The sequence below is a fragment of the Lontra canadensis genome, unplaced genomic scaffold, assembly GCF_010015895.1.
Source record: "Lontra canadensis isolate GAN:19392208 unplaced genomic scaffold, GSC_riverotter_1.0 scaffold82, whole genome shotgun sequence".
NCBI lineage: Eukaryota > Metazoa > Chordata > Mammalia > Carnivora > Mustelidae > Lontra > Lontra canadensis.
Window position 1 is genome coordinate 8,021,144 of NW_022631076.1, and position 21,164 is coordinate 8,042,307.

A 21,164-nucleotide genomic window follows, 5' to 3' on the forward strand; every position below is an offset into this window, starting at 1 on the left:
TAGCATCTTAGCAGAAATGAACTCTGCTGCCTGCTAAGGGCTGCTCTTTGGCACATCTTTGGCAATTAAAGAAAAGAAGCATCCTGCCGCACCTTCCTCCTGCTGCCCTCCCAGCTGCGGTTGCACTTGGGACTGGTTTCAAACGCGATCATCCAGGAGAGGGCGGTGGGGGGTTATCGGGGTTGAGGCACTCTTGGATGCGGATTGCAGTGAACATTCAGACGTGCTGAACCGAAGTCCAGTCCTGATGATTCTGCAGTGTGGCATGCCCTGGCCTGGTGTGCATTTCCTGGTAGAGCCACACAGTGGCACAGATATTTATCTTTGGAAACATGTAGTAGTGGCAGGAAAGAGTGTGGAGAGCTGGAAGACTTTTGCTTGGGTTTCTGGCCCCAAGCTCATGTTACAGATAAAAGCTTGTCACTTCTATAGCCAAACTGAGTGTAACAGCTTGTTTGCAGGGGACTCGGTCTTCCCTGCCCTGTGGTCATCTCCTTTTTGGTGCCACTTTTCTGAATCCAAAAGACTAGAGCTTTTGGTCTGTCTTGAGGGGAATGCAGTGTAGTGTGGTTGGAAAGGCAGGACCTCAGACATCCCAGGATCTCTGCCCTTGCTGCATGCCTTCTACGGGCTGCAGCCCCCATGTTTATAGAACTGGGGAACATAGTGCTTCATGGGAAGGGTTAAGAGGATTAAATGACCATGGATAGAAAATACCTGGTGTGATGACTATGGTGCTCAGAAGTTCCCTTCAAAAAATCTGAAGAAGGGAAATGGTAGACTAATCCATGCTGCGAAGTTAATGGTGCTCCTGTGTGTCAGCCTCCCTCCCCAATCCTCCTCTTCACTATCCAGTAGATGCTTAAAACTGGGGTTTCTCAGTGTCTGGGCATGCACCTGAGATCTCATTCTCGATCCTGACTCCTCCCTGTGAAGCCTCCCCAGACCCATGGAATCCAGAGTCGTCTGGCTCTTCTGAACCTTAGCACTGTGGCAGAAACAGCTGGAATGTGGCTGCTTCCTGCACAGGTGAAGCATCTTTTCAGCTTTGGTCCCTCTGCAAATATTTGACCACCTGTCAAATACCAGGCCCCGGGGATGTAACAGGGAACCAAACAGGTCTCTAACCTACTAGAACTTCTATTTATGAACTGGAAGCAGGCAAGAGGTGAACACAATCATTTCAGATAAACACAAAGAAGAAAATACCATCAGTGGTATGGTAGAAAGTGATAGGAAAGAGCTAATTGGAAGTTAGGGAAGGTTCTTCAGGAAGGGCCTCTTTAAGCTGGGATGGATGACCAGGCAGAGCCACAGAGGAATGGGAAGGGTTACAAATTCAAAAGTCCCAGGAAAGAGAGGAGGTGTGTATGGCTGGAGTGCTGTGTGTTGGGCAATGCGGCACGGATGGTGGGGAGGAAACAGGCAGAGTTTGACAGCTTTAATGAGGGGTTTGGGTTTTAGTCTTGATGCAGTGGAAGCTTTTAAGGAGGGAAGTGACATGATCTGTATTTTGCTATTGAGAGAATGATTGTTAGAAGTTGAACGTAGAAGGAAAGACCAGGTAAAGGTTTAGGAACAGCCCAGGAGAGAAGGGAAAGTAGTACGGTGAGTGGGGACGTGCCTGACCCACACTCCCTTCTGGAGGTAGGACTGTGGGTCGTGTTGCTGGGTTGGGTATGGATCTGATGGAAGAAAAGGAAGCCAGGACAACCTCAAGGCTTTCAGCTTGAGCAGTCCAGTAGATTTTGAGGTGGTGTTTTTGGAGATGGAAAGGATTTAGGAAAGAAACAGGGGTAGGATAGGATTCCAGAGTTCTGTTACTCCTTTTCAACTTTTAATACACATTCTGTGTCAAAGACCTGAAGTTGGAGCTGTGGGTCTAGGTCTCAGGGGAAAGGTCAGAACTGTTATGCCTATGGGAGTTCATTCCATGATCCCACTGGGGTGTGTGTACACATTACATATGGCGGTGGGGAGAGGGCTTCGTGAGAAGCTGGGGCCGCTCAGTCACTTATGGCTGGATGGAGGAGAGCCGGGGAAAGGAAGACGAGCAGGACTGCCGTCAAGCAAGCCAAGATGTCTCGGAAAGCTGGCTTGTGCCCGCACATCTGTGTAGAGGAAGATTCTTCCTTCTAAGCTCGCGTTGGTTGGATTTCGGTTGCTCAGCCTCCAGAGGTCTTCGGCTTATCTTTCCAGTTCCATCCAGGTGCAGAGTATTGTGAAGTGATTAAATTGATATAAATTATTCACTGGCCTGTCTTGTCTCTTAATGTTTTTATTCTGCCATCTGGGCGCCCTGTGCAGGATGCTGGGCTTCAGCCCTAGGTGCCAAGAATAGCAATGATAACGATTAGCCTTAGCACAATGCCCGGAGGCTGCACTTGGCCTCTCTTGTACGCTCCCCGCTCAGCTACTCGGACTTGCTGGCCTTCTCCTGGCGGAAGGACTAGGTGAGACCCCCCTTCGCTAGGAATTGTGTCCTCTGCTGGGATGCGACTCCAGCCTGTCTTTTTGCACTTCCCTCTCCCCACACAAACCCTTGCGCCCCTGGCTTCAGCCCAGCGGATGGCCTTGCGCTTTCCTGCCTGGAACAGCCACCCTGGTTTCACACCCGTGTCTGGTCACACGGGCCAGGTTCTCTGCGGGATTCATTCCTCCTGGACTGCAAGCTGAGGCGAGCTCGCATTTCCGCATCTCCCAAGGCAGGGAGCGCTCAGCAGACTGAGTCCCATGCTCATCTCTGGGAACTCCGCTCCTGCCTCTTTCTTTTAATTGGTGATGAATGTTTACTTTTCTTTTTTTCTTAACTGTGCTGTTAGCTTTCCAAGGGCAAATGTGTCTTAGAAGACTTGTGTCCCACCACAGTGCTTGGCAGTGTCCTCTGGGCTCCTGGTGAGGGGTTTACGGTCTGGGTGGAGTTACTGTCCTTTGATGCCCTTGGGAGGTAAGACAGGCAGTTCCCACAAACAAGGAAGCTGAGGAAGGAAGTGAGGATGTGGTTTGTCCCGAGTCACATAGCGGCTGGGGACAAGGCTGGGACCAACATTCAGACCACCAGCCCCCTGGTTTCCAACTTTCCCTCAGACTAGAGTTCCTGAACACACAAACCATTCGCTGGCTGTTCTCTCGTACGTAAATGAGGGTGCTGTGCTACCTGCAAAGATGCATGATAGACTTTGGATGGGAACCTCACAGGTTACAGGCAAATACTAGAAGTACTCTTTTACCCTTTTTGTCGTTGTTTTGTTTTATTGGTTTCTGGTTATGTAAGCTACAAATGTATTCTGGCTACTTTTTGCCTAGGCAATTGCCTCCTCCCTTCCTTCATGGCAGGAGTTCCCACAGGGCTGAGATCAGTGTTTTCTGGAGGCCACAGAGAGGTGTCCCTGCAGAATTAACATGGCCTGGTCATGCCAAGGAAACCTCAGTGTTGACTAGGTCCTTCGGTTTGCCTTTAGCCTAAGTCTTGTAGAAGTTGCTTGTTCCTAGTGATGGAAGATGGATGGCCTGTGTGACACAGAACATTCTGGAAGACAGCTGCTGAGCTCCCCCTTGTTGACAGGACAGGACTTGGTGGAAAGTCTTGGTGGATACTCCCTTATGTCTGCTACCCCTGTGCTAAGGATCTTGCCCTGGGCCACCTTCCTTTTAGCTTTAGAGAAGCACAAAACCCCACATTTAACACACTTGTGCCATCCAAGTTTGAGTTTTCAGAATCCAGAAATCCCAAAGAACCAGGAGTTCTGACCGATAAGATGAGCTCTGGGTGTGCTAACTCCACAGAAATGTAGCATCGTCAGACCTCTGTGCAGGAGTTCAAAGACAAAGTTGCTCGTCCTCGTGCCCAGATGTTCCCAAGCTGGTGACAGCCCTGTGCTGGTGAGCTATCTAGATGATACTATATTTAGCAGCTCTGGCAGGAGAGAGGCTGTAGTTGCGCGCTGGGAGAAGCAAGAATCTAGTGTCGGAGTCTGCCCGCGCCCGTTCACCCACTGAACCAACACACCCCAAAACATTTGGCAGGCCCTATTCTACATGCATGGGACCTAAAGACCAGTATTTTATTCCTACCCTAGGGATTCCTCTATACAAGGGAACATAGTGCAATTGAAAGGTATTCTAGTGAAAATGGGGGAGGGGGGCCGCTCGGGCCATCGGAAATAGGAAAGCTCAACCAAAAAAGTGATATTTCAGCTGGACCTTAGCAGGTGACTAGCGGTCGGGTAGTGGGTGGAAGGAGGAAGATGTTTGAGGCAGAGGAAGAAACATGTGCACGGGCAACAGACAGGAAAGCTCATGGGGTATTTTGGAAAAATAGGAGGAATGGAAGGGGCCGGGGATGTGGCCAGAAAAGTTACATGGGCCAAACTGTGAAGTCTTGTATGAACTTTATCTTGGAACAGCATGGATGTTTTTAAGCAGGGGAATGACTTCATGAGGGATGAGGCTTTGTTTTCTGTTCTTGGCTGTTGTTGTGTTTTGGATGATAACTCTAGAACAACACTCCTCAACTCTGGCACTGTTGATACTTGGAGCTAGATAATCTGTCGTGGGGGCTCTTCTGTGTGTGGGATAACGTGCGGCAGCATCCTTGACCTCTCCTTACTGGAAGCCCCCCCCCATCCCCACCCAGCTGGGACACCAAAAAGGTATCAAGACATTGTCACATGTCCCCTGGGAACTAGTTTGTTCATTCTCCCTGCTCTGCTGCTGCCCACCCTCCCAGTTGAGAGCTGTTCCAGAAGTGAGCAGTCTGGAAAAAATCAGTCGGAGTAAGAAGAAACTGGAGATAAGAAGTCCAATTCAGAACTGCTTGTCATACTTGACACAAAGGAAGTCCCAATCTAAGACAGCAGAGCAGGAATTGAGAGGAGATTCTAATTCCAAGAGAAGGGCCAGCCGTCTCCGGCATGTTCCAGGCACCTGAATAAATGTGGCCGAGTCTGTGTTGGTGACTGACTGCAACCCTTGGGTGAGGCTGTGAATATTGGATAGGGCTTGGAGGGATGGAAGGAGCACTAGACAGGGAGTAAGCTCTGTTTCTGGGTCCGTTCCTTTTTGGGGGCTTGAGTTGGCCAAGTCCCTTAACTTGGCCCGATCTCCGGGCCCTTCACATGCACAGTGTGTCTATAAGGATAACTTGTCTTAAACAAAACACTTGTCTTTTAAAGCGTTCTCGGACACAATTCCAGCCTTCCACACAACACTAAGCAATGCTCAGACACCATGAGGGTATCTAAGAACTCAGAGTTAGCCACGAATCTCACTGATCAAGGGCTCAGTATACGAGACTCAGGATGCCAGCTGCAAGGCCTGGGCTGTTACCTGTGCTTCTGCCTGCCTGCAGCAGACGGGGGGCTCCGGTGGCTGCCTCCTCAGGTTCCATTGACTTGCTGCTGTGGTTCACAGAACTTGAAGAAACATCGGGTACACTGAGTTTATCAGAGGGTGTGACAAAATACACGAATCAACAGCCAGATAAAGAGAAACATAGGGCAGGATCCCAAACAAAAGGAGCTTCTGTCCTAGAGGATCTTGGGACCTGGCTTGGTGCCACGTACGGGAGCATTAGGGTTCTGTAAGCAGGCAAGCTTGCCAACAAAAAGCCAAAAAGCTGTTGTGAGATTTTTATGGAGGCTTCTGAGTTACTGACCATTGGCTAATTCAACCTCCAGCCCCTCTCCCCTCCCTGATGTTAGGGCTGGGGCTGAAAGTTTTAAAGTTCTAATCCCATGGTGGGTCTTCCTGGCCACAAGCCCCCATCCTTAGGTGGTGTGCACAAATCACCTCACTAACATAAGAGACACTTTTATCCTCTTATTACTTAAATTTCAAGGGTTTTAGGAGCTGTAAGCCAGGAACTGTGGACAAAGACCAAATATATGAGAAATCTGTTCTTTCCATCCCACAGAATTCTAGGCTTGCGGGTTTGTGGAAGCCCTTTGAAAACGGTCATACACTTCCTAAATGAATCGGACTTTTTGGCTGTGCAGCACTTAGGAGTGTGGGCAGGGGGACGAGCATATGCAAGACATGAATGGAGAAGGAAGACTGTGCGCCGCATGCCGCCTCCAGCTGCGGGCTTGCGGATGATGAGGCTGGACAACGCTCAGCTCGCAAAGCCCTTGACGTGGGGATGGGACATTGGGACTTGGCAGGGAAAGATCTGCTGGTGTTGTGATGCTTCACATCTCAGCTGTGAGGGGCGGATCTCTGTCACAACACGATGCTGCTCTCTGACCTTCTGTCAGCAGTAAAAACAGACTCTAGAGCTCAGCGTTAACCAAAATATGAAGGTGCCGTGTTAGACACAAGCAGATGGTGGATCCAGCAGGAGAGGGAATGGCCAAGAAGTGCTCTATTTTAAACATCTGATTATTTTCCCCCAGAGAACATTCTCCTTTCATCCGTTTCCCGGGATACTTTTTTTTTGACTCTAGAGAGCCTTGGGTGAGGCACTGTTTTTTTTTTTTTTTTGGGGGGGGGGGGGTCTTGTTTCCCTCACCTAATGGGGAAAACCTGGGGTCAGAGGGGAGGCCTTTCTTATGAGCCGCCAACCAGTCTCTTTTTATGGATGTGTTACGGATCAGCACAGAAAGATCCATGCCACAGGGTAGCTCTCTTGGGAAGCAAGGAGGTGATTGAATGATGAATGCAGGCACCGTATTGGAACTTCCTTTAGTCCAGCCTGCTCACTGGGAAAACCAAGGCCCAGGGAATTTGAGTGATCTGTCCAGGAAAGTTCTCTTCGGGTGCCGAGGGAGGTCTGCACCCCTTGATAACCTGCCTTCCAGACCAACACACCTTCCACACCAAGATGTGGTTTCCTTTGGCTGAGTATTTCCAGCTCCACGTTTTTCAGTCATCTTGAAAAGAATAAATATGCCTCAACCTATGTCCAGAGCTGGGCACAGCTTTTCTTTCCTTCTGTGCAGTTTGATTATTGAAGGTGGTAACTGCTTGGATCACTTACCTTTATTGTAGGTGTTGTGGTCATTCTGTCATGGTGTTTCCCCAGGCTCTTGTCTGTGCTGTGCTGGGTCTCCAGGAGGGCCTTGGACCCAGGGAAGTGATAAGGGCCGTAGACCTGGGTGTATCCCTGTGTTAACACCCAAGTGGACATGGATAGAATAAATGTGATTCAGGCTTCGTCCAGAACCTGAATGACTGAACGTTTTGTAGGTGTACCTGGGATATGCACCTGTTAAAGATGCATCCATCCTCCACTCATCAACCAATGCATTTGCTAAAAGCCTACCAGTTATCTAATGTGTAAGGCATTTGCCTAAGGGTGGGAATTTGTTGAGGAATTGCAGTTAATTGTCCCCGTTTCAGAGCAACTCCGGATCTGAAATGTTTCCAGATCAAAGGCATTGTGTGCATAAGATTTGTAGAACATGCTTGGATACTTGGTAAGGAAAAGCCCAAGATTGGAGGGTTGTTGATCACTCAGACGGTGAAAGATCGCCTTCCGGAGCAGCAGGACTCATGGGGATGGTGCGTTCACGCTGCTTGGGTGAACTGAAGGGGCAGCAGACTCCCACCAGCCTGTCCGGAATGAGGTCCAGCAACGCGTTAGGTAACCTGCTACTTTCAACAGGAAGCACCGTTGATCCCCTCATTTCGTTCTTCCTCCTCAAATGGTTTTCTGTGCTGCCTGCTCAGGGGCGGGGGATGGCAGTTTTAGATGGAGAAGATGAACCTGCATTCTCTCATTTTAGCTCTTCTCATGGAGATGAACCACCCTCCTCCCCGACCCCATAATCTTTTGGAGGGTTTCACACCAATCACGTCTATCCCCCTTCCTTTTTCTAAACCTCTGAGTCTTTGCTGGGCGGCCACACAGAGTTTCAGTTTAGCTTTTCTTCCAAGCTGCACCCCCACTTTTCAGCTGGACCTGAAGTGACATTTCAGCACGATACCACATCTAAGTCGGTCTCTAAAACACAAGCACTTGGCATAGAGGACGTGAGCTAGCTATGATCGTCCTAGACCATCTGTGGCCATCTGACAGCAGATTTGGTTGGAGCGTTCTATCCAGCGTTACTATTGAAAAAATGGTGCAGTTCCAAGTAGGCAGGATGCACTATTGCTGACGGCCACCCCACGATTCCTCTCCACCCCGGGATGGAAATCAGGGGCATCGCTTTGAGGTCCTTGATTAATGGTGATTTTAGGCAGCAGACACCCATCTACCTTCTTGACTCGGAAGTCAGAGTCCATTTCATGGCTGCTAGTCAGCGAGAGTGTGTGTGTTGGTTCTGGAACATTTTCCCCCTATCCCCCGAGGTCCCAGAAGTAAAGATGCTATTGTGCCTATTTGCTGATGGATGCAGACGAAACGTTCCAGAGTCAAACTTCTCTGTTCTCTAAAACCATAAATAAGCTCCATATTGAAAAATATAGAAGAGCATTGGAAGAGCTGGATAAAGATGAACTATACGAGTTAAGAGGACTCAGAAGCCCTATGAGGAGCACTGAAGTATGGTGGAAATGGGGTATCAGTGGTCTGGAATGGCAAAGTACCGAGTAAATGAGGTGGTAGGAGGAATATTCAGGAGAAGTATTTCAAACACTGTTTTTTCAAGGGCAGGGACAGAATAAACAATGTTTATTGTGTGATTTTTAAATTTTTATTTTTTTTTAATTTATTTTTTTTTTTTTTTATTTTTTATTACCTGATTGCGTTTGTCCCGTGAGTGCTTCCGCGAGGACAGCAGGGAAGGATGCCTGAGAGAAAGTCTCACCGTGCCCCTCTGGAAGGCTTTGTTGTTGTTGTTTATAGTGTCCGTAAGGGTGGACCTCTTCTGAGCAGAGCTGACACACAGTTACCTGAGTTTCAGGTGTACGACATAGTAATCTGACAAGTTTATCCGTCATGCCGTGCTCACCACAAGCGTTGCCAGCTCCCGTCCCGGGACATCGCTGTCCCTGACTGTATTCCTTCTGTGCCTTTTACTCCATGACTTACTCATTCCATAACCAGAAGCCTGTCCGTCCTATTCCCTTTCACCCATTATGCTGGACCCCCTACTCCCCTCCTCTCTGGTAACTGTCAGTTTGTTCTCTGTATTCCTGAGTCTGATTCTGCTTTTTGTTCATTTTTTAAAAGACTTTACTTATGAGTGGAGTCGTATTTCTCTTTCTTGGACTTATTTCACTTAGTGTAACGCCCTCTTAGTTCCCTCTGTGTTGTCACAAATGGCAAGATCTCATTCTTTCCTATGGCTGTGTGACACTCCCATGTGTATACACCGCATCTTCCTTATCCGTTCATTTGTTAATGGACACTGAAGTTGCTTCCACATCTTGGCTATTGCAAATAATGTTGCAATAAACCTAGGGATGCATGTATCCTTTCAAAGAATTAATGTTTTTGTTTTCTTTGGGTAGGTACCCAGTCGTGGAACTATTGGATCATATGGTATTTCTATTTTTAATTTTTTGAGGAACCTCCATACTGTTTTTCCCGAGTGGCCGCACCAGCTGGCATTCCCATCAACAGTGCACAAGCCTTCCATTTTCTCCACATCCTTGCCAACACTTGTTGTTGTTTTTTCCCTATTCTAGCCATTCTGAGAAGTTTAAGGTGACCTCTCATTGTGGTTTTGATGTGCATTTCCCTAATGATGAGTGATGTTGAGCATCTTTTCATGCGTTTGTTGGCCATCTGTAGGTGTAAGTACTGATCTTTTGATTCTGCAGTTAGATCATCTCCCTCTTCATGTTTAAAACCCATGTACAGTTTTCCGTTGGTCATGGAATAAAATGAACAACCTGTAAGGAGGCTCCCAAGAACCTCCTGCTTGTCTCCCACTGAGTCCATCCCTCCTGTGGACTGCCTGGCTTTCAGCTCTCCAGTGAGCACTGCTCCTGCCTGCCCCAGGCTTGTCTACAGCTAGACAAGTAGGCAGGATGCGTTATTGCTGACAGCCACCCCATGATTCCTCTCCGCCCCAAGATGGAAATCAGGGGCATGGCTTTGAGGTTCCCTCTCAGCTAACCTCTCAGCCCAGAACCCTCCTCTCTCCCCTCTGTGCCTAGCCAACCCCTTGTCCTTATAGGTTTCACCTGGGATCGTGTTTTTCAGCGAAGCCTTTCCCAATGGCCTGGACTAGGTGAGGTCCCCTGTTGTGTGCTAGGGATATCTGTACTGCTAAAGCAGTTATGACCATTGAAGCAGGATTGATTGCATGATGTGGTTGGGGATCCTTGAAGATAAGGGCGTCTCTCCCCCCGCCCTGACCCCCGCCTTCTGTGTCCCAGCACCTTGCCTAGTGTTCGGTAAATACTCACAGATGAATGAATGAACTAGAGGCCATTTTCCTGCTAACAGGACTTTTAGCTTATGGAGCTAAAAGTTATTTTAGCTAATATGCAGCAGTTGAATATTTGTTGAACAGTCTCAAGGTATGTTTGTATACTGGGAGGAAGGGGAGGCTGGCATGCTTTGTCCTATGAAATGAAGACCGAGTGCTGGCTTCAGTCCCAAAGGCAAGTGTGTCAGGCATTTAGTTCTAAGATGATCTCTTACATGCAAAGCAAGAACAGCTCAATGTACTTACATGTTGAGGGCCTTTCCCCAAATTTTCCCCAGAAAAGAGTGGTTGTTCCTGTGCATTTTCTCAGTAGATCAGCGACTTCTTTTAGCAGAAGAGAACTTAGCCCGAAATGACTTCAGTGCTGGCTTTAGTTGTTTACAGAGGTCATAGAGTGGAGCAGGTTTTAAATTAAGAGGGAAGCAAACAAACTTATTCCTGGCTTGGTCTAGGGCTGTGACTTTCTAATAACTGTGATGGTGATTATGAATTAAGACTCGTTCTCTGGGGAGAGTACTGTGCTAGTCTTGGATGGTAGCGATCAAGAGTATATATTTATACAACAAAAGAGGAAAGCAGCTCTCCAGCGATGATGTCACATATGGAATTGAAAAGGAGTGTTTCAGAGAGCTTAGGTGGAAACAAAGATGTTGTACTCTGGCAGACCATCTCAAATGACTTAAATGTGTGGTATGACTGGATTGCTTAATTCACATAGTTGGTCCCCTGTACGGGGAGAGTTCCCATTCCAGGAACTGTAGTCATGTTGCTGGGAGTAGGATTTTAACAAAGCTTCAGCTGCTTGGCAAGGTCTAGGCATGTATTTAACTGCATGAAAGGTACTAGCTTTGAGCAAACCTTTCTTAGCCTCTTCAGCAAGCAGGTTAAGTGGGTGTGATGTTGCAGCCTTACAACCCCAACTGGCCAGCCACAGGCAGGACTTTGCGATCTTGCCAAAACTTCAACAAGAACACGTCACTTTATAACCGTTTCTTTTCTTTTCAAGATTTTATGTATTTATTTGATAGAGACAGTGAGAGAGGGAACATAAGCAGGGGGAGTCAAGACGGAGAAGCAGGCTTCCGCTGAGCAGGGAGCCTGATGCGGGCTCTTGATCCTAGGATCCTGAGGGATCATGACCCAAGCCGAAGGCAGATGCTTAATGACTGAGCCACCCAGTCGCCCCTTTATAACCATTTCTAAGCTTCTGGTGTAACTGCAGTTCCTGTCGAGCGCACTGCTGGATGAAATGGCTCAGCAGAGCTCCCGAATCCCAGGCACTTGCCATCTTGGTGTTGGTTTGTCACTTGACGTACAGACTTATCTATGAGTATCTGTAGGGCAGGAGACAGGCGAAGTTTGCCTTCACCAGTCACACGGCGACTTCGTTCTTCATTAGCTTCAAACACAGAGAGTGCATGTAGATGAAGATGGAATAGTGACTGATGACGTGATCAGGTCTTCGAGTCGAGTCTGCTCAAAAGGCTGGATTTAGATGATATACTACAAGCATGTCAGAAAGCAGATGTCAAAAATGGGATTGTAATGGCCCGAGCCAGGTAGAGATACATCTCCTTTTTTGACGTTTGACTTTTATTTCATTTAAATAACAGGAAATACTGGAATTTATGGTCACTTTCCTACTCCAGAATGAAGCTCACTTTGCCTTTTTTTCCCCCATCCTCCTTTACTCCACGGATGCCAAGTGGCTTTTTTCCTATCCCAATCTCTATGCATGAAGTTGAAATTTCTTCCTGGTGTCCGGATTAGCTTGGTTCTCTCAGTGAGGAAAGAGCATGGAACAAGTTCAGCAGACATCTGGGTTGGGGCTCAGGAATTACTTGACGGCCCAGCATATACGTGGATTTTAAGTTACTTGTCAGCCCTGGTCATACAGAATGTAAGTTACAGAGAGCTTCCCCGTGAAGAGCATTTGGGGGAATGGGAAGGTTATTACGGGTCCAGGAAGCCTTTCACAGGACGAACAAACAGGGAAACCAGGAAGCAGGACTTGCTGCTGGAGGAGGAGTTAAATTCAGGACAGCAATCAGAGGGGTCGGTGTGTGTTCCCGTGGATGCATTGTATGCCCGTGGTTCTGCTGGGATTCCTCGGTTGTGTCCGTGCTCCCCCAGAGAGGGGTGTCTCCACGTCTCCTTCACGCCCCGGGCCCCATTTCCTGCTGCATTTGACAGTGACTGCTGAGCAGTTACTGTGTCAGGTGGCGTGCTGATTGTTTCATGTACAGTTCATTTAATCGGAGCAGCAACCCTCACATGGAAGCTATTTCCTTACTCGACAGATGGGGAAACTGAGCCTGTAATAGGCTAGTAGCTGATACCCGAGTCTTTTAGAAAGCTTTTTTTTTTTTTTAAGAAAGTGTGGTTGATACAATGTTTACATTAGTTTCAGGTGTACAACATAGGGATTCGATAAGTCTCTATGTTATTGCAAGTATAGCCCATCTGACCCTGTAGACTGTTACTATAATGCCATTGACTGTGTTCCCTATGTGGTAGCTTTTACCCTCGTGACTTACTCTTTCCGTAACTGGAAGCCTACACCTCCCACTTGCCTTCACCCATTTTTCCAATTCCCCCCACCCTTGGCCATCTAGAACAATTTTGTTCTATATATGGGTCTATTTCTACTTTATACCTGAGTTTCATTTTTTAGATTCTGTATACAAGTGAAATAATAGGATTTTTGTTTGACTTTTTTTCACTTAGCATATATCCTCTAGGTCCATCCATGTTGTCACAAATGGCAAGATCTCATCCTTTCTGTGGCTGTATATAGTTCCATCGTGTGTATGACCCACCTCTTCTCTTTTTGTCTATTGATGTGCACTTAGATTGCTTCCATAGCTTGACTCTTGTATATAACGCTGCAGTAAACCTACAGGCGTGCATATTTCTTTTCAAATTAGTGCTTTGTTTTCTCTGAGTAAATATCCAGTAGTGGAATTACTGGATCATAGGGTAGTTCTCTTTTTAATTTTTTGAGGAACCGCCATACTGTTTTCCATGGTGGCTATACCCATCTACATTTCCACAAATAGTTCCTGGGGGGGCTTCCTCCTTCTCCACATCCTCAGCAACACTTGTTATTTGATATCTTTCTGGTTATAGCCATGCCGACAGGTGTCAGGTCATCTCTTTGTGGTCTGCATTTGCATTTCCCTGATGAGTGATGTTGAGCATCTTTTCAGGTGTCTGCTGGCCACCTGGATGTCTTCTTGGAAAACTACTCAGGCCCTCTGTCCATTTTTTAATCATCTTTTAAGTGTTCTATAAGTTCTTCATATATTTTGGATGTTAACCCCTCAGATAGCTTAACCTCCTTGCTTTCCGGCCCAGGACAAAGGAAGAGAAGGTGGCCAGCATCATACTGGTGGGGATAGCCTTTATTTAGCTATTCCACCCCCTACCCCACCCCCACTCCCAGTTCGGGAGACTTATCATCAGCACAGGATTTTAGGATGCACCTTGTGTCTGGGCCCATGAATGTGATCTTCAGGCCTCACATGTGGAGAGAATAGTGGGTAGTCCTGCTTAGATGGGCAAAAATATCTAGTCTTTGTCCTCCAGACCGCGTTATGCAGAAGAACGAAACGTGACCCACTTCCTACCATAAGGGCAGTTAGCTAAGATGTCCCCGTGGTTTCTACAACTTGGCCGTGCCTGCCGAGTACCACGCACTGGGAACGGCTACTCTGGTGGTGCTGGGAAGAAACTGCCGCTGAGTCTGGAAGTGTTTTTCTTCCCCATCCGTAAAAGTATTGCTTCAGAATGGACCTTTACACCAAACAGAGGACATCACTTAGGACATCTTTGCAAAGTGTTTGTGTTTTCTGAGTCCCATTTAAAGAACCGAGCTGTGAATGCCGCGGTGTGTTTGACAAGGGGTGCACGTGTTTCTGGCCTGGAGAGGTCCTTAGTCCCCTGGCTCTAGTTTTCCGCTTACCGTCCTGGCACGTTACGCTTGGGCTGCAGGCAGGGCTGGGAAAGCCGCTTGCTGTCCTGGGCTGGTGTGATCCTTTCTGCCTCGGGTGACATCTGTGTCCCACGTCTCCCCTCCCTGCCTTTTAACAATTGTTTTCCTTTGGTACTCACAGCCTGTCCACTTACTTCACTGCTGGTCACCTACTGTTTGTTGATGCTGCTCTCTCTGACTGATCATGGTCTGGTTTGGATGGAGAAATTCGGTGGCTTCTGTCTTGCCTGTAGGGTAGAAGCTGACCAATGTGATACTGGATCTCGAGTTCTAGCACATAATTCACATCCTGAGAGATGCTATTTGCCTGCTTTGTCAGTTGTAGCAAAAGGAGCCCCTCTTGCACCCTGGAACCAGAGCCCTGATTTTTCAGTTACGGAGCGGAGATCTCCATGCCCACCAACCGCAGCATCACGGCAATGCCAGGGGTACGGCTGTGAACAAGGTGGGCTGTGGGCCTTCTGTTCGCGCCCTACCTTGGGGAGGAATGGACGGGCCGTTTATGGAGTGCGCCACCAGGTCAGGCTGTGGGCTCCCCTCTCGTCCATTCCCAGGGGACAGTGCCTGGACAGTGCTTTAGGTCAAGACGACGGTGCAACCCAGTCTTCACTCGGCCTGATTCTTACAGTACCTAGTCGCTTTGTTTGGCCTGTCATTGTAAGTGGCGGTTGGTCCTTTCTTCCATGTGTGCTTAAGAGACCCTTTACCTGTGTAAAATACACTCTCAGCGGGTAATTCATGTTTCTCCATGAAGGGGAGACAGCGAGGACTTGAGGTCACAGATCCTTTGTCTGGTCATGGCTCTGACCCTTACTGTGAACTTGGGCAAATTGTTCCGTGCCCTTCGACCCTCAGTGTTCTTCTCTGTGATGGATTGTGAAAACCCTGCTCATCTTAACTTGAGTTTTAAACTAAGAAGAAATGGTTAAAGTGTTTGAAGTTACTTATTTTAGTCTAAGGTGTGGAGGTGACACTCTCAATAATTCAAGGAAGTGAATGTTTCCAGTGTCCCTGTTCTCCTTTGTCTAGAGTCCATTTTGATTCTGAGGCTCCTTCTTGAAACAGGGATTTTTTCTTTTCTTTTTTTTTTTTTTTTTAAGTCTGGCACATTGATCTGAAGCTTAAAAAAAAAAAATACAGTGCTTGGGCCCCACTCAGATTTCATCTTAATTACTCAAGTGTGGGACGTGGGCATTGGTTTTTTTGTTTTTGTTTTCCCTTTTTAAGATCTGCAGATAATTCTTAAATGCCAGCCAGCATTAACAATCCCTTCTCTCAGCGTTTTGAAGTGAAAGTAGGCTAGATCCAAATATTGATTTTTGGGCAAGGCATGGCTATCTGTGAACAACGATTTGCAGGACATTGAAAGGATCCCAGTAACCTGCAAATGCCTTAGGCTTTTGATTTTTCTATTTGCTGTTTCTCTGCAAGATCCCATCGGATCCTGCCTCGGAGGCTACACCGTGCCCGCAGTCATCACTGCTGTCTGAGGCTTTCGGTGCTCTGATGATGTGGGATTGCATTGCATTCTGGGGGGACTGCCTGGTGAGACATCTGACTTTTACTCATGTTGTACAGCTGAAGAAACAGAGTCTCAGAACCTTACTCATCAGCTTACCCAGGCTAGTAAGTGGTGGTGGGAATTCTTACCCAGGCTGCCTGACTCTAGAGCCCACGGGCTCAGCCACACACTCTGCTGCATGGTGGTGAGTGCAAATAGGTAAATGTTGCCCCCTTCTTGTTACAACATTCACATTTTAGCTCAGGGGCTTTCTGGAGATGATGCTTTTAGCTCAGGATCAAGGCTATTAAGGCTGGAATTTCATGCTAAGCCACAGGCGGTGAAGGTCTGCAGTGCCTGCCAGTCAGTTACCAGGTGAAACAACAAGCTTGCTGTCTTCCAGACGAGCTTGCACTTGGGTACAGCTACAAAACTGCCTGGTCCAGGTCCTGGGGATTGACGTGATCGGTGTGAAGCATTATGTGGCACGGGGAAGCTAAAGCCTCCCCAGGTGGTTTTAACCTGCAGCCAGGGTTGAGCATTCCTGCCCTGGGCAGCCACTCCCTCCAGCTGAGAACTGCCTTTGCAGGCTCCTGCAGACAGCGAGGAGAGGCCCCTGGGGGTTGGGGGCTGGAGAGTAGTTATTGATACTGATGCGTCTCTCTTCACAAAGACCTCTGCCTTCTCCAGTTACTGCACAGGGCTCTTTCCAAACGACAAATCACAAGTTTTTGATAATCAAGTCAGACTTGGATCTCCTTAGATAGGATGGAGTTAAGCCCTGTTAAGGGGGGGTGTGGGTGACAAGTTGAGTGGCTCTGTGATTGGGTTATATGGGTCAGGCTTGTCTTTCCTGTAATCTCCCTCCAAGGAAAGCTGGTGTAGAGGTCAGATTTGTTGGAAGATACTCCTTGAAGGTGAGACAACGAGAGGCAACATGGAACCTTGGTTCTAGAGAGTTTCTATCTGGCCTGTAGAACTGATAGCTTTCTGTTAAAAAGAATATATTTCGCTGTTTCCTCAGACATTAGGAGAACCCATGCCAGTGTAGTATACAGTGCTGTTTGCATCCTTTGCACACCAAAACAATTTTTGTTGAATTGAGGTGAAAGTCACATAACATAAAATTAGCTACTTAAAGTCAATGGCTCGGTGGCATTTAATGCATTCACAGTGCTGTGCAACCAACCATCTCTGTCTAGTTACAGATCATTTTCACAGTCCAAAGGAAACCTCCCTCCAAATCCTGCGAGTCTCCCCAGCTCCGATCTGCCTGCCCGCCTCCAGTCTTTGCTGGCTACTGTGGGGCTCCCCTCTCCCTTCTTAGCCTGTTTCCTTGGTTGTTTACTCTGCATCGATCATGTCCTGCCTTGTCTGGGATTACAGAGGCAATGGATCTTCCTCGGGTGGGGAGCTCTGGGGAGGGAAGGGACGGTGTGCTGCTGGCTAAGTCAGCATGTAAAGCAAAATTTGATCATGGTTAAAATTGCCCTTGGCAGTCCTGTCCATTGCTCATCAACTGTGTGTGCATGACATTGGGCAAACAGCTCTGCTTGGTAATTTGTAGACACTTTAAGCTGAGAATCCATGAAATAGGATAAAGATGGGGAAGCAGAAAGCTGCGGGGAGGCCTGCCTGCAGATGTCCCCCATCCCATATGATCACAACGCAGGGTTGACTTAGCGCTGCTCTAAGAGGGAACGGCTCTGATCGCAGCACATGTCCACCTGTGTCTTCATTGTGGGGTTGGAGGAAACAGGACAGCGTCTAGCACGGTGGGCACATAGTAGGTGCTGACATGTTTCCTTGATTGGGATCTAGAACTTGCTTGGCCAGGTGTGTAATACACGATGACAGGAGCCGTTGGCCATCTGTGTCCTCCGCTGGCATCAGTCGTTGCCGCCTTCCCTCTTCTTGACTTGCCTGTCCCTGCGGAATAGCTGTTACTGTCCGTAGGAATTGGTCCCATCACTCCTCAGAGTGTATTTTTATGGGACTTGCCCACCTAACTGACATAGGGTCAGGTGATAGGTCTCCAGGTTTCTACTTGATTACATGGTACATATCACAGTGTGTGTGTTTTTTTTTTTTAAGATTTTATTTATTTATTTGACAGAGAGAAAGAGAGAGAGATCACAAGTAGGCAGAGAGGCAGGGGGAAGCAGGCTTCCCGCTGAGCAGAGAGCCTGATGTGGGGCTCGATCCCAGGACCCTGAGACCATGACCTGAGCCGAAGGCAGAGGCTTAACCCACTGAGCCACCCAGGCGCCCCATCACAGTGTGTTTTACGTGGAAACCTGATGCCTCCTAAATGCATTGTTTATGGATTCCTGTCTCCGAAAACATTTATTGAGCATCTATATGCCAGGGAGACTGAGCAATAGTGTATCTGAAAGAACTGACGATAGTGAGGTGACATGCATGTGAAAGAAATGCCTGCTGGTGCGCCTGGGTGGCTCAGTGGGTTAAGCCTCTGCCTTTGGCTCATGTCAGGATCTCAGGGTCCTGGGATCGAGCCCCGCATCTGGCTCTCTGCTTAGCGGGGAGCCTGCTTTCCTCTCTCTCACTGCCTACTTGTGATCTCTCTCTCTGTGTCAAATAAAATCTTAAAAAGAAAAATGCGTGCAAAACCTTGAAGTTAATCATAGAAGAAGGGGTTGCTGCCACAGAGTTAGTAAGGGCTAACTTGGGAGGGCACAGGGAAGGTAAGGGTTCAGTGAGGACAGGAATCTGGGACTCCGACTGCCCTCATGGACGAGTGAGGGAAGGGTGTTCTGAGCTGCTGAAACAGCGTGTACAAAGGGCAAGGGCAACAAAGCTTCACTGTAATGGGCAGATAGTAAACTTTTCAGGCTTTCGGTGCCACGGGGTGTCACAACGACATGACCATCATCCAAGTGCAGGGGCAGCCATAGACTGTATGTGAGCGGAATGTGAGCTTGTGTTTCAGTACAACTTCACGGACACCAAAGTTTGACTTTCCTGTAATTAACATGTTGTCGTCTGGATATCATTCTTTCTCCCCCCAGATTTAAACACTTGAAGATCATACTTACGTCCTGGGTTGCACAAAAGCAAGGGGCACACTAGACTTGGCCTAGGGCTCTGGTTTGCTGAGCCGTGCACAGAGGGAAGAATGAGCACGTACTGAAGCAGCAGAAGAGCAAGTACTTGGGGGTGCCCTGATGTGGTGGGTGCAGGTGGAGGCAGAAGGTCTCCGCTCCTAACATGCTCGCAGGTAATGGTGAGCCTCGGCTCCTCAGTTGGAGCAGCAAAGAGCTGCTCTGATGCTGTGCTTAGTTCTGTGGGAAAATAGAGACCGTTTCCTGCCAGTAGCTGCTTTCAGTCTATTGAGAGATAAGAGATTGATTTAAGCAGATAGATGGACTCTCGCGGAATAAGAAGCAAGCAGCTAGTGCCGGGCAGTGAGGTTTTCCGGTGCTGGGGCAGTTAACAGGTCAGTGAGGGGGATGTGGACCACAGGGGTCCGCCCAGAGGAGCCCCCGGGTGAGCCAGGACTGGGCCCATGGGCTTCCAGGATGTCCAGCATCGTGACGATGTCCGCATACCATCCTTCTCTTGACTCCGTTCCTGTTGGGACTTCCCTTACTCTTTTTGTCCCTTTTCCCTGGAGCCATTCCAACCTCATTTACACAGCCTGGAGACTTTGCGTACAATTTCTTGGGTAGGCCGGGCTCCCTCGGCCTGGATGCGAGATCCCAGGAGTGAGCTCGGAGGGATGACAACTGTAGTGATGCTGAGGAAAGGTGCCTCACCTGAGGTATGGGGACAAGATCTGAAAAGTCCTTGCAGCTGATGGAAGGTCGGTTTAGAGGCTGGTGGAGGAGGGGCACCCGAGGGGAGAAGCCACGTTGACAGTTCCAGTTGGCAGATGCTCAGAGCTTTCTCCGGAGGTGGCTCAGAGCATTTAATGTCTATGCCGAAGTGCTTAGGTGCTGTGAGGCTGTAGAGAATCTTCTGGGAAGATATGATCATTACGGCAGCTCAGAGGGAAGGAGGCGATCCTGTGAACTTGGTTTTTCAGAATGCAAAAAAAGACTTTGGCGGTGTATCCTGGGCTGGGATATCAGGGGTGGCAGGGGTGCAAATTGGGGGTGGTTTGCGTTCCCGTTAATGAGCGTCGTGAGTCTGTTGCCTCGTGACTTACTCCTCTTGCTGGTGAATTCAAGGCCGGTGCAGTAAGGGCTCGGGCTTGCTTTTAAAAAGGGCAGTAACCATCTGGAGGAGAGTGCTGTGAAAAGGCAAGACCACAATAAAGCCCGCTGGCTGCTTGGGTGCAGGCCAAGGACTGGCCGCCAGCTCGGGACTTGGAGTGACCACTCCTCGAGGCAGGTCGGTTCTATGACCCAGACTCGTGTCCCGGCTGGCTTTCTGGTGTAAGAGCCGTTAGTCTCCAGTTTGCTGAAGATGTTCTGTGGCCGTGAAACCAGGTGTGAGCGCGCGTGTGTACACACAGCCAGGTTCTAAAGCAAACAGGCCCCTTGCCGATCACACACCTATAAAATTCAGAAATGTGTCGGACAGGTGGAAGGCACGCTGCTGAGAGCGCCGGTGCTGCTGAGCTGCGGGTCCATGCCCCTGAGCTGCGGGTTCCCGGCTGCATATTACACTCCCTGTGGGAGCTCTTCTGTCCCCTCGGATTCTGAGTCGGGCTGAGGTGGAAGTCATTCTCGGTGATGTCACGTTCTCAGGTGAGGACAGTGTGCAGTCTGGGCCAAGAGCCCCCAGCTAGAGCGGGAGGCCTTACTTCCCCAGGGCTGTGTTCTTCCTTGCTAGGGGTTGGCCGGCTTCCTGATCATGCAAATCCCATAGCATCTGGGAGAGCTTGAGCAGGATTGGGGGGCGTGTTTGGGTTTAGAGAATACACAAGTAAATTGAGGTTGCTGGTAGTTCAGGAATATGTAAATACACTTTCAATTTGCTTACACTTTCTTTCGCTTCTGCAGGAAAATGGCTTTGTCCCTGAATGCAGTGTATCAGAGCAGAGGTTCCCAAGATTTGAGGATGGGCTCTTCTGTCTCAGCTTTGGCATGTGTGGTTTTGTTCCTCATCTTAGCTCACTAGACGTTCCCTCCGACACTGCTGTTCTGTCCCACCCTGAGACGATGGTACACAGCTCTGTGGACATCACCAGATGCAGGCTTGGCGGTCTTGCTGGCAGAATTATAATTACATTCATCTGTGGCATTCTCTTAGGATCTGGAAAGTGCCCCTCTGTCCCCAGTCCTCTGAGTTACTTGTCAGGGTGTTAGATCACCTTGTGTTTTGAAATGAGAAGGGAGGAAGATGTGTCAAGATGGCTTTATAAATTCTCCAGAGGGCCCCT

At 48.5% G+C, this 21,164-nt stretch overlaps 1 protein-coding gene across 4 annotated transcripts in view; it reads left to right on the forward strand.

Annotated features, from left to right (window-relative positions):
* MYO5B (myosin VB) overlaps positions 1-21,164 on the forward strand; it is a 342,886-nt gene that overhangs the window by 123,452 nt on the left and 198,270 nt on the right. The window lies entirely within an intron of this gene.